This window comes from Scyliorhinus torazame, chromosome 21, assembly GCF_047496885.1.
Source record: "Scyliorhinus torazame isolate Kashiwa2021f chromosome 21, sScyTor2.1, whole genome shotgun sequence".
In the NCBI taxonomy this organism is placed as follows: Eukaryota; Metazoa; Chordata; class Chondrichthyes; order Carcharhiniformes; family Scyliorhinidae; genus Scyliorhinus; species Scyliorhinus torazame.
Window position 1 is genome coordinate 56223971 of NC_092727.1, and position 12712 is coordinate 56236682.

Sequence of the window (12712 nt, forward strand, 5' to 3'; positions counted from 1 at the left end):
CCCTCAATCCCCCAGACCAGAGACAACCCCCAACTGATGACAACCAGGCCCCCTGACAAAGCCCTAACCTCACCCCGAGGGCAGCAGCTCCAGTGCCCCTGGCCAGCATGTCGGAAAATGGAAATGGCTGCTCACCTCCTCAGCTCCCCTCAGCAGCCATTGCATCAGCTTCACGTTTTTAAAAAGGAGTGGTAAATGACATCCGCGTGACACCTTGCTGAGGAGCTGATTAGTTCCTGGGGGGCCATTAGATTGGACTTTAAGCTTGCTAATGAGATGGAGATTGGTCTTAATTGCTGTGTCACCACGTTTGAGTGGGATCTGGAACCCACCACCGGGAGCGGGCCAGCTAGATCGTGAACAGGTTTGTGCCCAGCACAGAACCTGATTTTTGTCTCTTGCCCTGTTGAACCGATGCATCCGGATCTGCGGCAGGCACAACACGACCGTGAGATCGAACCCACTGTGTTCAGTTTTGAAAGATGATGTAGTTAAGGGGAGGAGCTGAGGGCTGAAGCAGTCAAGTGTTGAGGTTCAGAGTCAGTCTGGGGATGGAAGGCAAGCTGAGAAGCAGTTTTTGAAGAAATACAGCCAGAAATTCTGCCTTGTTCTGACAGGGTTCCGGTCCATCTTTTCAAACAGTCTCAAAAGACATCTCTTTGCAGCAAATATTCCTGAGTCTGCTAACTGTATTTGAAAGTGGATTGAGAGTTGAGATGGTTTGAATGTAAAGATAGCAGTTAAGGGTTATTGTGTCACTGTATTGATTAGCATTGTTTCAGGGATAATCGTAAGCTATTTTCTCGTGTGATGTTAAAGATATTTTAATACTGTGTTACAAACAAAGATTGTTTTAATATACCATATAACTATTTTATGCAAAATCACTCCTGGAGTGAGGTATCCTTTCCTCACAGTCTTACAAAATTCAAATAAAATATTGGGGTTTCTGTCCAGTATTCTAGCCATTGTTGGGATCTGGTCTGGAATGGTAATAGGCATTGTATATTTTGGGTTATATCCTGCAGCAGCTATAAAGCATGAGACATAATGAGGATGGCAGACCAATAATAACAGGAGCAATGCAGCTCGAGGCTGCATGGGTCTGAAGCTCCATTATTGTGCATGGGTTAAACTGACAGGTCAACCAATAACATCATTTTCAGGAAAACAAATCACCCGGAATGGCTTCAGTCAGTGTTAGAAACCCGAATGCACGTGATGTTTGTGTGAATAGGACATGGTATGGGATAGAATATGAGCACCAAGGCTCTGAATTAGATGAGGTTAACAGAAGGTGAAATATAGGCGTTTAGTCAGGAGTTGCGTTGGAGGAGAAACCGTTGAGGCTGCACCAGTACAGATATGGTATGTTACTGAGCTGGTCTCTGTGACGGATATGGGGTTAGAAACGCAGCTCGGGGTGGAAGCAGATGTGAACAACTGGCTTTAACCTGCAACAGTGGGCAAGAGGTGAAATGGGATCAGTGGCAAAAGAATTGGAGATGGGGATGAAAACAATGACTTCAGTCTTCTCACTATTTAATTTGACGCAATTGTAGCTTATTCACGGTTGAATGCCGACTAAGCAGTTTACTGGCAGAGATAGCCGAGAGTTTGGGAATGGCAGGGGAGGGATTGAATTGAAGATACATCAGAAGACCATAAGAAGGTTGAGTAGAATTAGGCCATTTAATCTATCGAGTCTGCTCCGCCGTTCAATCATGGCCGATATGTTTCTCATCCCCATTTTCCTGCCACAGAGGTTGATGATGGCCGCAATTCTCTGCCAATTGGGATTCTCTTTTCCGGCTGGCAGCCCCCGCCTACGGGTTTCATGGCGGGATGCTTCAATGGGAAATCCCATTGACAAGCGATGGGATTAAAGAATCCCAGCGCCAGCGAACGGCGCTACTGAGAAACGGGGCTGGGGGACTGGAGAAACTCGCCCGATGTGTACAATGGATCAATAAGTTTCAGGCTGCAGATGAGGCAGAGGAAAAGGCTGAGGATAAATCCTTTGGAAGTTCTTATGGTAATAATATAGGGATGAGACACAAAACTATATCAGGGCATATCCTAAATTTGGATGACGAAATAGAGAGCTAAAATACGGTGGCACTCCAGTGAGGGAGTGCAGCATTGTCAGGAGTGCCGTTTTTCAGATGATACATTAAACTAAGGCACCGTCTACTCTTTTGGAGGGATGTAAAAGATTCCATGGCACTATTCCAAATCGGACCATCCTCGGTTACCTGGCCTCGATCACCATCACAAAAAACAAACTTGGTGGGATTTTAAGCTCCCCCCCCACCCCCTCTCCACCCTGACCCCGTGGCATATTTTGCAGCGGTGGAGTTGGCTCGCTTTGGTCGGCAGTAGGACCTTCTGGACCTGTTGCTGCCAACAGGACTTCTCCTCGTTTGCATTCTTTGCCACCAGGGAACATCTGGTGATGGGGCCGGGGGGGGGGGGGGGGGGGGGGGGGGGGGGGGGGTGCCGCCGTTTGCAGGACTGGAAGATTCTGCCAGCAGGAACTGTGAAAATGTCAGCGCTTATCCAGTCATTATCACATTGCCGGCTTGTGGGAGCTCGCTGTGCGTCTCCGACATGACAACAGTGAAGACACGTCAAAAGTGCTTCATTGACTGGAAAGCACTTTTGAGATTGTCATGAAAAGTCTGATATGAATGCGAGCCTTTTTTTCCCAAGCATATTCCTAACAGGGTCCTTTTGACACATGCAACCTCACAGTGAAAGAGAAACTAAAAATGCATACTTGGGACATTTAATCAATGGTGTAAGTTTTTCGTGAATGGAGTTCTACGAACGTAGGAAGTAATTGTGAAAGGTCTGGGGCGAAATTCTCCCCCAACGGCGGGATGTCCGCCGACTGACGCCAAAGCCGGCGCCAATCAGACGGGCATCGCGCCGGCCCAAAGGTGCGGAGTGCTCCGCATCTTTGGCGGCCTAGCCCCAACATTGAGGGGCTAGGCCGACGCCGGAGGGATTTCCGCCCCGCCAGCTGGCGGAAATGGCGTTTGTTTCCCCGCCAGCTGGCGCGGAAATGCGGCGCATGCGCGGGAGCGTCAGCGGCCGCTGTCAGTTCCCCGGCGCATGCGCGGGAGCGTCAGCGGCCGCTGTCAGTTTCCTGCGCATGCGCAGTGGGGAGAGTCTCTTCCGCCTCCGCCATGGTGGAGGCCGTGGCGGAGGCGGAAGGGAAAGAGTGCCCCCATGGCACAGGCCCGCCTGCGGATCGGTGGGCCCCGATCGCGGGCCAGGCCACCGTGGGGGCACCCCCCAGGGCCAGATCGCCCCGCGCCCCCCCCAGGACCCCGGAGCCCGCCCACGCCGCCTGGTCCCGCCGGTAAATACCAGGTTTGATTTACGCCGGCGGGACAGGCAATTTCTGGGCGGGACTTCGGCCCATCCGGGTCGGAGAATCCAGCGGGGGGGTCCCGCCAACCGGCGCGGCCGGATTCCCGCCCCGCTTAATCTCCGGGAGCGGAGACTTCGGCGGGGGCGGGGGCGGGATTCACAGCGGCCAACGGCCATTCTCCGACCCGGCGGGGGGGTCGGAGAATGACGCCCCTGATATTGATTTCTGTCATTTCAAGTTACTGTTGAATGGGAAAGTAGAATACAGCATTGAAATAGACGCCGGTATTCAATATATAAGCTTTTGATTTTGTGCAAAAATATGAAAACGTTTATCTCAATGAGTTATTCCTCACACCATGAGCACAAGTTAAATGAATGACTGCAGTCAAAATGAGGAATTTCACAGATTATCACAGAATTTACAGTGCAGAAGGAGGCCATTCAGCCCATCGAGTCTGCACCGGCTCTTGGAAAGAGCACCCTACCCAAGGTCAACACCTTGGGCTGTGGTTTGGGAATATATTCAAAATGTGAGCTGGTGTGAGAACCTAGTCTGCCTTGCGAAGGTTTTATATAGAGACGCCATCCAGTCTCGACTCTTATATTCAGTACTTCTGGCCACGGAATCCAATATTCTATTAGCTTTTCTGTGGTCTCATCAACTGACATTCTGATTTTAATTCTGGTGAATTAAACCCCCAAATTCCTTTGCTCTACGGCATCATCCCATCATTCGCTCATTCAAATATAATTTTTAAAATTATTAGACTGTGGAGCATCTGCGATGCTGAGGAAGTCATGGATAGCACGCTTAGCGAGGTGGTCACACCGCAGGTGAGGATTGCACAGACAGAAAGTGAATGGGTAACCATCAGGAACAGAGAAAAAGTCAGGAAGGCAGTGCAGGAGTACCCTGTGGTCAGTCCCCTCTCTCAAATAGATATACCGCTTTGGATACTGTTGGGGGATTGGCTTCCCAGGGGAAAGCAGCAGCAGCCAAATCCACGGCACCGTGGGTGACCCTGCTGGTGGGAGAAAAATGAGTGTCAGAGTGATAGTGATAGGAGATTAAATAGTTAGGGGTACAGACAGACACTCCTGTGGCTGCAAACGTGAACAAGGATGGTATGTTGCCTGCTCACCATCTCATGCCCTAAATACTCTTTTCACGTGAGGCACCGCTTCATGTGCACCTCCATCAATCTGGTCTATTGCATTAATCCCCCATTGCGGTCTACTCTCATTAGAGAGACTAAACGCAGACTAGGTGACCACTTTGCAGAACACCTCCGTTCCATCAGCAAGCAGGACCCAGACCTTCCTGTCACTTGCCATTTCATCTCACCATCCTGCATTAGTCATTGGAGACTCCATAGTTAGGGGGATAGATAGGAGATTCTGTGGGAACGAGAGAGACTCGCGGTTGGTGTGTTGCCTCCCAGGTGCCAGGGTCCGCGATGTCTCGGATCGTGTTTTCGGGATCCTTAAGGGGGAGGGGGAGAAGCCCCAAGTCGTGGTCCACATAGGTACCAACGACATAGGTAGGAAAAGGGATAGGGATGTAAGGCAGGAATTCGGGGAGCTAGGGTGGAAACTGAGATCGAGGACAAACAGAGTTATTAGCTCTGGGTTGTTACCCATGCCACGTGCTAGCGAGACGAGGAGTAGGGAGAGAGAGCAGTTGAACACATGGCTACAGGAATGGTGCAGGAGGGAGGGTTTCAGATTCCTTGATAATTGGGACTCATTCTGGGGTAGGTGGGACCTCTACAAACGGGATGGTCTACATCTGGACCAGAGGGGTACCAATATCCTGGGGGGGATATTTGCTAATGCTCTTCGGGAGGGTTTAAACTAGATCAGCAGGGGATTGGGAACCTGAATTGTAGCTCCAGTAGACAGGAGGTTGAGAGTAGTGCGGTCATGAGTAAGGTTTCAAAGTTGCAGGAGTGTACCGGCAGGCAGGAAGGTGGTTTAAAGTATGTCTACTTCAATGCCAGGAGCATCCGGAATAAGGTGGGTGAACTTGCGGCATAGGTTGGTACCTGGGACTTCGATGTTGTGGCCTTCTCGGAGACATGGATAGAATAGGGACAGGAATGGTTGTTGCAGGTGCTGGGATTTAGATATTTCAGTAAGCTCAGGGAATGTGGTAAAAGAGGGGGAGGGGTGGCATCGTTAGTCAAAGACAGTATTACGGTGGCAGAAAGAACGTTTGATGAGGGCTCGTCTACTGAGGTAGTATGGGCTGAGGTTAGAAACTGGAAAGGAGAGGTCACACGGTTAGGGGTTTTCTATAGGCCTACGAAAAGTTCCAGAAATGTAGAGGAAAGGATTGCAAAGATGATTCTGGATAGGAGCGAAAGTAACAGGGTAGTAGTTATGGGGGACTTTAACTTTCCAAATATTGAGTGGAAACGCTATTGTTTGAGTACTTTAGATGGGTCCGTTTTTGTCCAATGTGTGCAGGAGGGTTTCCTGACGCAGCATGTGGAGGCCAACGAGAGGCGAGGCCATATTGGATTTGGTACTGGGTAATGAACCAGGACAGGTGTTAGATTTGGAGGTAGGTGAGCACTTTGGTGATAGTGACCACAATTTGATTACGTTTACTTTAGTGATGGAAAGGGATAGGTATATACCGCAGGGCAAGAGTTATATCTGGGGGAAAGGCAATTATGATGCGATAAGGCAAGACTTAGGATGCATCGGATGGAGAGGAAAACTGCAGGGGATGGGCACAATGGAAATGTGGAGCTTGTTCAAGGAACAGCTACTGTGTGTCCTAGATAAGTATGTACCTGTCAGGCAGGGAGGAAGTGGTTGAGCGAGGGAACCGTGGTTTACTAAAGCAGTTGAAACACTTGTCAAGAGAAAGAAGGAGGCTTATGTAAAGATGAGACGTGAAGGTTCAGTTAGGGTGCTCGAGAGTTACAAGTTAGCTAGGAAGGACCTAAAGAGAGAGCTAAGAAGAGCCAGGAGGGGACATGAGAAGTCTTTGGCAGGTAGGATTAAGGATAATCCTAAAGCTTTCTCTAGATATGTCAGGAATAAACAAATGACTAGGGTAAGAGTAGGGCCAGTCAAGGACAGTAGTGGGAAGTTGTGCGTGGAGTCCAAGGAGATAGGAAAGGTGCTAAATGAATATTTTTCGTCAGTATTCACACAGGAAAAGGACAATGTTGTTGAGGAGAATACTGAGATACAGGCTACTAGACTAGAAGGGCTTGAAGTTCATAAGGAGGAGATGTTAGCAATTCTGGAAAGTGTGAAAATAGATAAGTCCCCTGGGCTGGATGGGATTTATCCTAGGATTCTCTGGGAAGCTAGGGAGGAGATTGCTGAGCCCTTGGCTTGATCTTTAAGTCATCTTTGTCTACAGGAACAGTGCCAGAAGACTGGAGGATAGCAAATGTTGTCCCGTTGTTCAAGAAGGGGAGTAGAGACAACTCCGGTAACAATAGACCAGTGAGCCTTACTTCTGTTGTGGGTAAAGTCTTGGAAAGGTTTATAAGAGATAGGATGTATAATCATCTGGAAAGGAATAATTTGATGAGAGATAGTCAACACGGTTTTGTGAAGGGTAGGTCGTGCCTCACAAACCTTATTGAGTTCTTTGTGAAGGTGACCAAACAGGTGGATAAGGGTAAAGCAGTTGATGTGGTGTATATGGATTTCAGTTAAGCGTTTGATAAGGTTCCCCACGATAGGCTATTACAGAAAATACGGAGGCATGGAATTCAGGGTGTTTTAGCAGTTTGTATCAGAAATTGGCTAGCTGGAAGAAGACAAAGGGTGGTGGTTGATGGGAATTGTTCAGACTGGAATCCAGTTATTAGTGGTCTACCACAAGGATCTGTTTTGGGGCCACTGCTGTTTGTCATTTTTTATAAATGACCTGGAGGAGGGCGTAGAAGGATTGGTGAGTAAATTTGCAGGTGACACTAAAGTCAGTGGAGTTGTGGACAGTACGGAAGGATGTTACAGGTTACAAAGGGACATAGATAAGCTTCAGAGCTGGGCTGAGAGGTGGCAAATGGAGAAAAGTGTGATGTGATTCATTTTGGAAGGAATAACAGGAAGACAGATTACTGGGCTAATGGTAAGGCAGTGTGGATGAGCAGAGAGATCTCGGTGTCCATGTACATAGATCCCTGAAAGTTGCCACCCAGGTTTAGAGGGTTGTTAAGAAGGCGTACGGTGTGTTAGCTTTTATTGGTAGAGGGATTGAGTTTTGGAGCCATGAGGTCATATTGCAGCTGTACAAAAGTCTGGTGCGGCCGCATTTGGAGTATTGCGTGCAATTCTGGTCGCCGCATTATAGGAAGGATGTGGAAGCATTGGAAAGGGTGCAGAGGAGATTTACCAGAATGTTGCCTGGTATGGAGGGAAGATCTTATGAGGGAAAGCTGAGGGACTTGAGGCTGTTTTCGTTAGAGAGAAGAAGGTTAAGAGGTGACTTAATTGAGGCATACAAGATGATCAGAGGATTAGATAGGGTGGACAGTAAGAGCCTTTTAATTGAGGCATACAAGATGATCAGAGGATTAGATAGGGTGGACAGTAAGAGCCTTATTCTTCAGATGGTGATGTCTAGCACGAGGGGACAAAGCTTTAAATTGAGGGGAGATAGACATAGGACAGATGTCAGAGGTAGGTTCTTTACTCAGAGAGTAGTAAGGGCGTGGAATGCCCTGCCTGCAACAGTAGTGGACTCGCCAACATTAAGGGCATTCAAATGGTCATTGGATAGACATATGAACAATAAAGGAATAGTGCAGATGGGCTTTAGAGTGGTTTTACTGGTCGGTGCAACATCGAGGGCCGAAGGGCCTGTACTGCGCTGTAATGTTCTATGTACTCTATGCTCTCCACCTCGCTAAACATGCTATCCATGACTTTGTCAGCATTGCGGATGCTCCACAGTGCATCCACTCGCTCCAAAATCTGGTCAGCTCGAAGCTGCATTTCATCTTTAATTTCTTGGGCTACTCCTTTAACATTTTTCCTAACTTTCCAGTAGAACTTATAACTAGGAATACAGTCCTGATGGCTTGCTGTCATGCCTCAGTAATAACTACCATGTATTAACCTCCAAGTTGAATCCAACATGTCCGTCCTTGGCCTGCAGCAATGTTCCAGTGAAGCTCAGCACAAACCGGAGGAACCGCAATCACGCACGGCGCGGGGGCCTTCCCGCGATTCTCCGGTCAGCCAGTCGCGAGCTCGGTCGGGGGCCATTGAAAGAAGCCGACGCTGCAATTCTCCGCCGACAACTGGTCAAGTTCCCGCCGGTGTGGTTCACTCATGGTTCTACCCGGCGGGCACTCGGAGTGGCAGCTGCGGACACAGGACGGAATTCTCTGATAATGGGGCTATGTCCCCACGTCCGCGAGAAAACGGGCGCGTATCACTCTGGACTTTCGTGGAGAAAGTCTGGAGTGATTCTCCATTTTGAAGGGCGCTAGCTGGACCCCAGAGTGCTCCTCGCAGCTCCGTCTGCTGATACGTGGCCCTGCGCACCCGACCGTGTGTCTGTGCATGCGCGCGCCGGTCGCCTATGGCGGCAGCCCCGCACAACGTGGCAGACCCACACAACGGGCCGGCCACGGCAATATAGGCACCCCACAGACCGCGGCCGCCCGCCCATCGGTGGCCCTCGATCGCGAGCCTGTCCACCCTGGAGGCCCCCCTGGTGACGGATTCCCCCTGCCCCACACCAGGGCGGCCACAGACTGGGTCCGCAGCCGTCATTCCGAACCATGAGTGAACCACGCCGGTGGGAACTCAGCCAGTTGTCGGCGGAGAATCGCCGCAGGGCCTCTTTCAATGGCCCCAGTGCTGCATCAACCGCACGCACACGACTGGCAGTGATTCTCTGGGTCCTGGAGGATCGCGGGAAGGCGTCGGACCTGATCGTGGGTCTGAAGCCCCATTCCCCGCCCCGCACCGAGCGCGATTTCGCGTGGAGGCTCGGAGAATCCCGCTCACAGTCCGCGGCCCCCTGGTGGGAAGGGGCGGGGGGTGCCTGCAGGATAGCCAGTCTCGCGATCGGGGGCCACCAATCGGCGGGAGCGCGCGGTCTGGCGGGGGGGGGGGGGCTATACTTTCGGGACCGGCCCGCTGTGTGGGTCTGCCATGTTGCGTGGGGCCGCCGCCATAGGCAGCTTCTGCGCGCATGCGCGGACCCACGGCCGAAGTGCAGGGCCACGTGTCGGCAGCCGGAGCTGCGTGGACTACTCCGGGGCCACGCCAGCCCCCTTCGAAATGGAGAATCACTCTGGACTTTCCAGACAAAAGCCCGTTTTCTCACGGGCGTGGGGACATAGCCCCATTATCAGAGAATTCCGCCCCTCATCTTCTGATTAGGCACGTTACAGCCTTCCGGACTTAACATTGAGTTAAAAGCTTCAGACTGTGAACTCTCTCCTTCACCTTCACCCCATTTTTATTTCTATCAATTTATTTTTATTTCTGCCATTGATCTGTTTTTCACTCACCATTGTTCCCCCGCCCCCCACTCCACCTATCGCTGGTCCCCTATCCAGCCTCACCATCCATGCCCCCCGCCCCCCCGCACATTACAGTATAGATCTGACCCCATTTCCAGTTCTCTCTAGCTTTGACAAAGAGTCATCTATATTTGAATCGTTAGTTCCCTTTCCTCTCCACAGATGCTGTCAGATCTGCTGAGATTATCCATTATTTTCTGTTTTTGTTTCAGATTCCAGCATCCGCAGTAACTTGCTTTTATTTCTTGTATGTTGCCTCCTTGGTGCCAAGGTCCAGGATGTCATGGAGCAGTTGCAGGGCATTCTGTGGAGGGAAGGTGAATAGCCAATGGTCGTGTTACACATTGTTACAAATACCATAGGTAAACGAAGGGATGAGGACCTGCAAGCCAAATACAGGAAGTTACTGGGTGCATGCAGGACTTCCAGTGTAGTAATCTCAGGATTACTCCCAGTTCCACGCACCAGAGAGAGCAGGAATAGGAGGATAGATCAAATGAATGAATGGCTGGAGAGATGGTGTAGCCAAGAGGGATTCAGATCCTTAAGGCACTGGGACCGGTTCTGGGGCAGATAGGACCAGTACAGAATGGATGGGTTGCACCCACGCAGAGCTGGGATCAATGTCCTTGTGGGGGCTTTTGTTAGTTCTGTTGGGGAGTATTTAAACTAGTGTGGCAGGGGGATGGGATCCCAGGAGGATGATCAGATAGGTCAAATTAAGATCAGGAAAGTGGAGGTAGAACATTAGCTTGTGATGTAGAAGATGGGTTTGGAATTACAGGAGAAGCAAAGTTTTAAAAGTGTTGAGCATGAGAAAATAGTTTGGACTTCAATGCAGTCAGTATTACAAACAAGGTAGATGGGTTAAGAGCACAGATAGACACATGGCAGCAGGATGTCATTGCTATAATGGAAACCTGGCTAAAAGAGTGGGATAATTGACAACTTAACATCCCTGGTTACAGAGTTTTCAGGCAGGACAACGTGGGAGCTAAAAGTAGGAGGAGTAGTGCTAATGGCTAAAGAATCAGTTCTAGATGATATACTAAATAGGTCAACAACCGAGGCTTTATGGGTTGAACTTAGAAATAAAAAAGCGGCAGTCACACTACAGGGAGTATACAGCACGGCAGCACGGTGGTTACCACTGTTGCTTCAAAGCGCCAGGGTCCCAGGTTCGATTTGTGGCTTGGATCACTGTCTGCACGTTCTCCCTGCGTTTGCGTGGGTTTCCTCCGGGTGCTCCAGTTTCCTCCCACAAGTCCCGAAAGACGTGCTATTAGGTAGTTTGGACATTCTGAATTCTTCCTCAGTGTACCCGAGCAGGCGCTGGAATATGGTGATTAGGGACTTTTCACAGTGTTAATGTAAGCCTACTTGTGACAATAAAGATTATTATTATTATTACTACAGACTACCAAATTGTGAAAGGTAAATGAAGAGCAAATATGTAGCCAAATTGCTGCCTGCAAGAACAAGAGGGCAATAATAGTAGGAGACTTTAACTGTTCCAAAATCAACTGGGAATCAAAAAATATAAGGGGAACTGAGGGAGAAAAATTCATGCAATGTGTCCAGTGACATTTTTCAGCCAATGAGTGGCAAACCCGAGAGGAGATGCAATTATACAGTTGCAGCTGTATAGAACCTTAGTTAGGCCACACTTGGAGTATAGTGTTCAATTCTGGTCGCCACACTACCAGAAGGATGTGGAGGCTTTAGAGAGGGTGCAGAAGAGATTTACCAGGATATGCCTGGTATGGAGGGCAAAACCTTTGAGGAGAGGTTAAATAAACTTGATTTGTTCTCAGTGGAATGAAGGAGGTTGAGGGGCGACCTGATACAGGTCTACAAAATTATGAGGGGCATAGACAGAATGGGTAGTCAGAGACTTTTTCCCAGGGTAGAGGGGTCAATTACTAGGGGGCATAGGTTTAAGGTGCGAGAGGCAAGGTTTAGAGGAGATGTACGAGGTAAGTTTTTTACAGAGAGTAGTTGGTGCCTGGAACTCGCTGCCAGAGGAGGTGGTGGAAGCAGGGATGCTGGTGACGTTTAAGGGGCATCTTGACAAATACATGAATAGGATGGGACTAGAGGGATACGGACCCCGGAAGTGTAGAAGATTTTAGTTTAGACGGGCAGCATGATCGACGCAGGCTTGGAGGGCCGAAGGGCCTGTTCCTGTGCTGTACTTTTCTTTGTTCTTTATAGACCTAGTCCTGGGGAATGAAGAAGGGCAAGTGGGTGAAGTGACAGTTAGCGACCATATCGGGGATAGTGATCACGATTCAGTATTACCATGGAAAAGAACAGAGATAGAGCAGGCGTAAAAATATTGAACGGGGAGAAGACAAATGTTGTAGAAATTAAAGGGACTTGGCTGAGATGGACTGTCCAGCATTATTAGAGGATAAATCAGTGGAAAACCAGTGGGAAGCACTAAAAGGAGAATCCTCAATGTACAAAGTAGACATGTCCCCTCGAAAAATACGAGTGGTACTGCCAAATCTAGACCCTTCTGTTTGTCTGGAAGAATACAGAGGAGGTCAAACAGAAAAATAAAGCGTACGATAGGGAAAAAGAACACTGCACTGCAGGTAGCCCAGACGAGTTTACAAAGCGCAGGGACGAAGTCTCAAAGTAATAAATAAATCAAAGAGAGGACATGAAAAAAGATTAGCAAGTAAAGTTAAAGAAAACCTAAAGATGATTTCCTAATATATTGATGGTAAAAGGTTAGTTAAGGAAAAAGTGGGACCTAGCAGAGATTAAGAAGGGAGCTTGTGTGTAGATGTAGAGGCTGTGGGAAGGGTTTT

General features: G+C 49.2%; 1 protein-coding gene across 2 annotated transcripts in view; it reads left to right on the forward strand.

The window, feature by feature from the left end:
* kirrel3a (kirre like nephrin family adhesion molecule 3a) overlaps positions 1-12712 on the forward strand; it is a 1049271-nt gene that overhangs the window by 614103 nt on the left and 422456 nt on the right. The window lies entirely within an intron of this gene.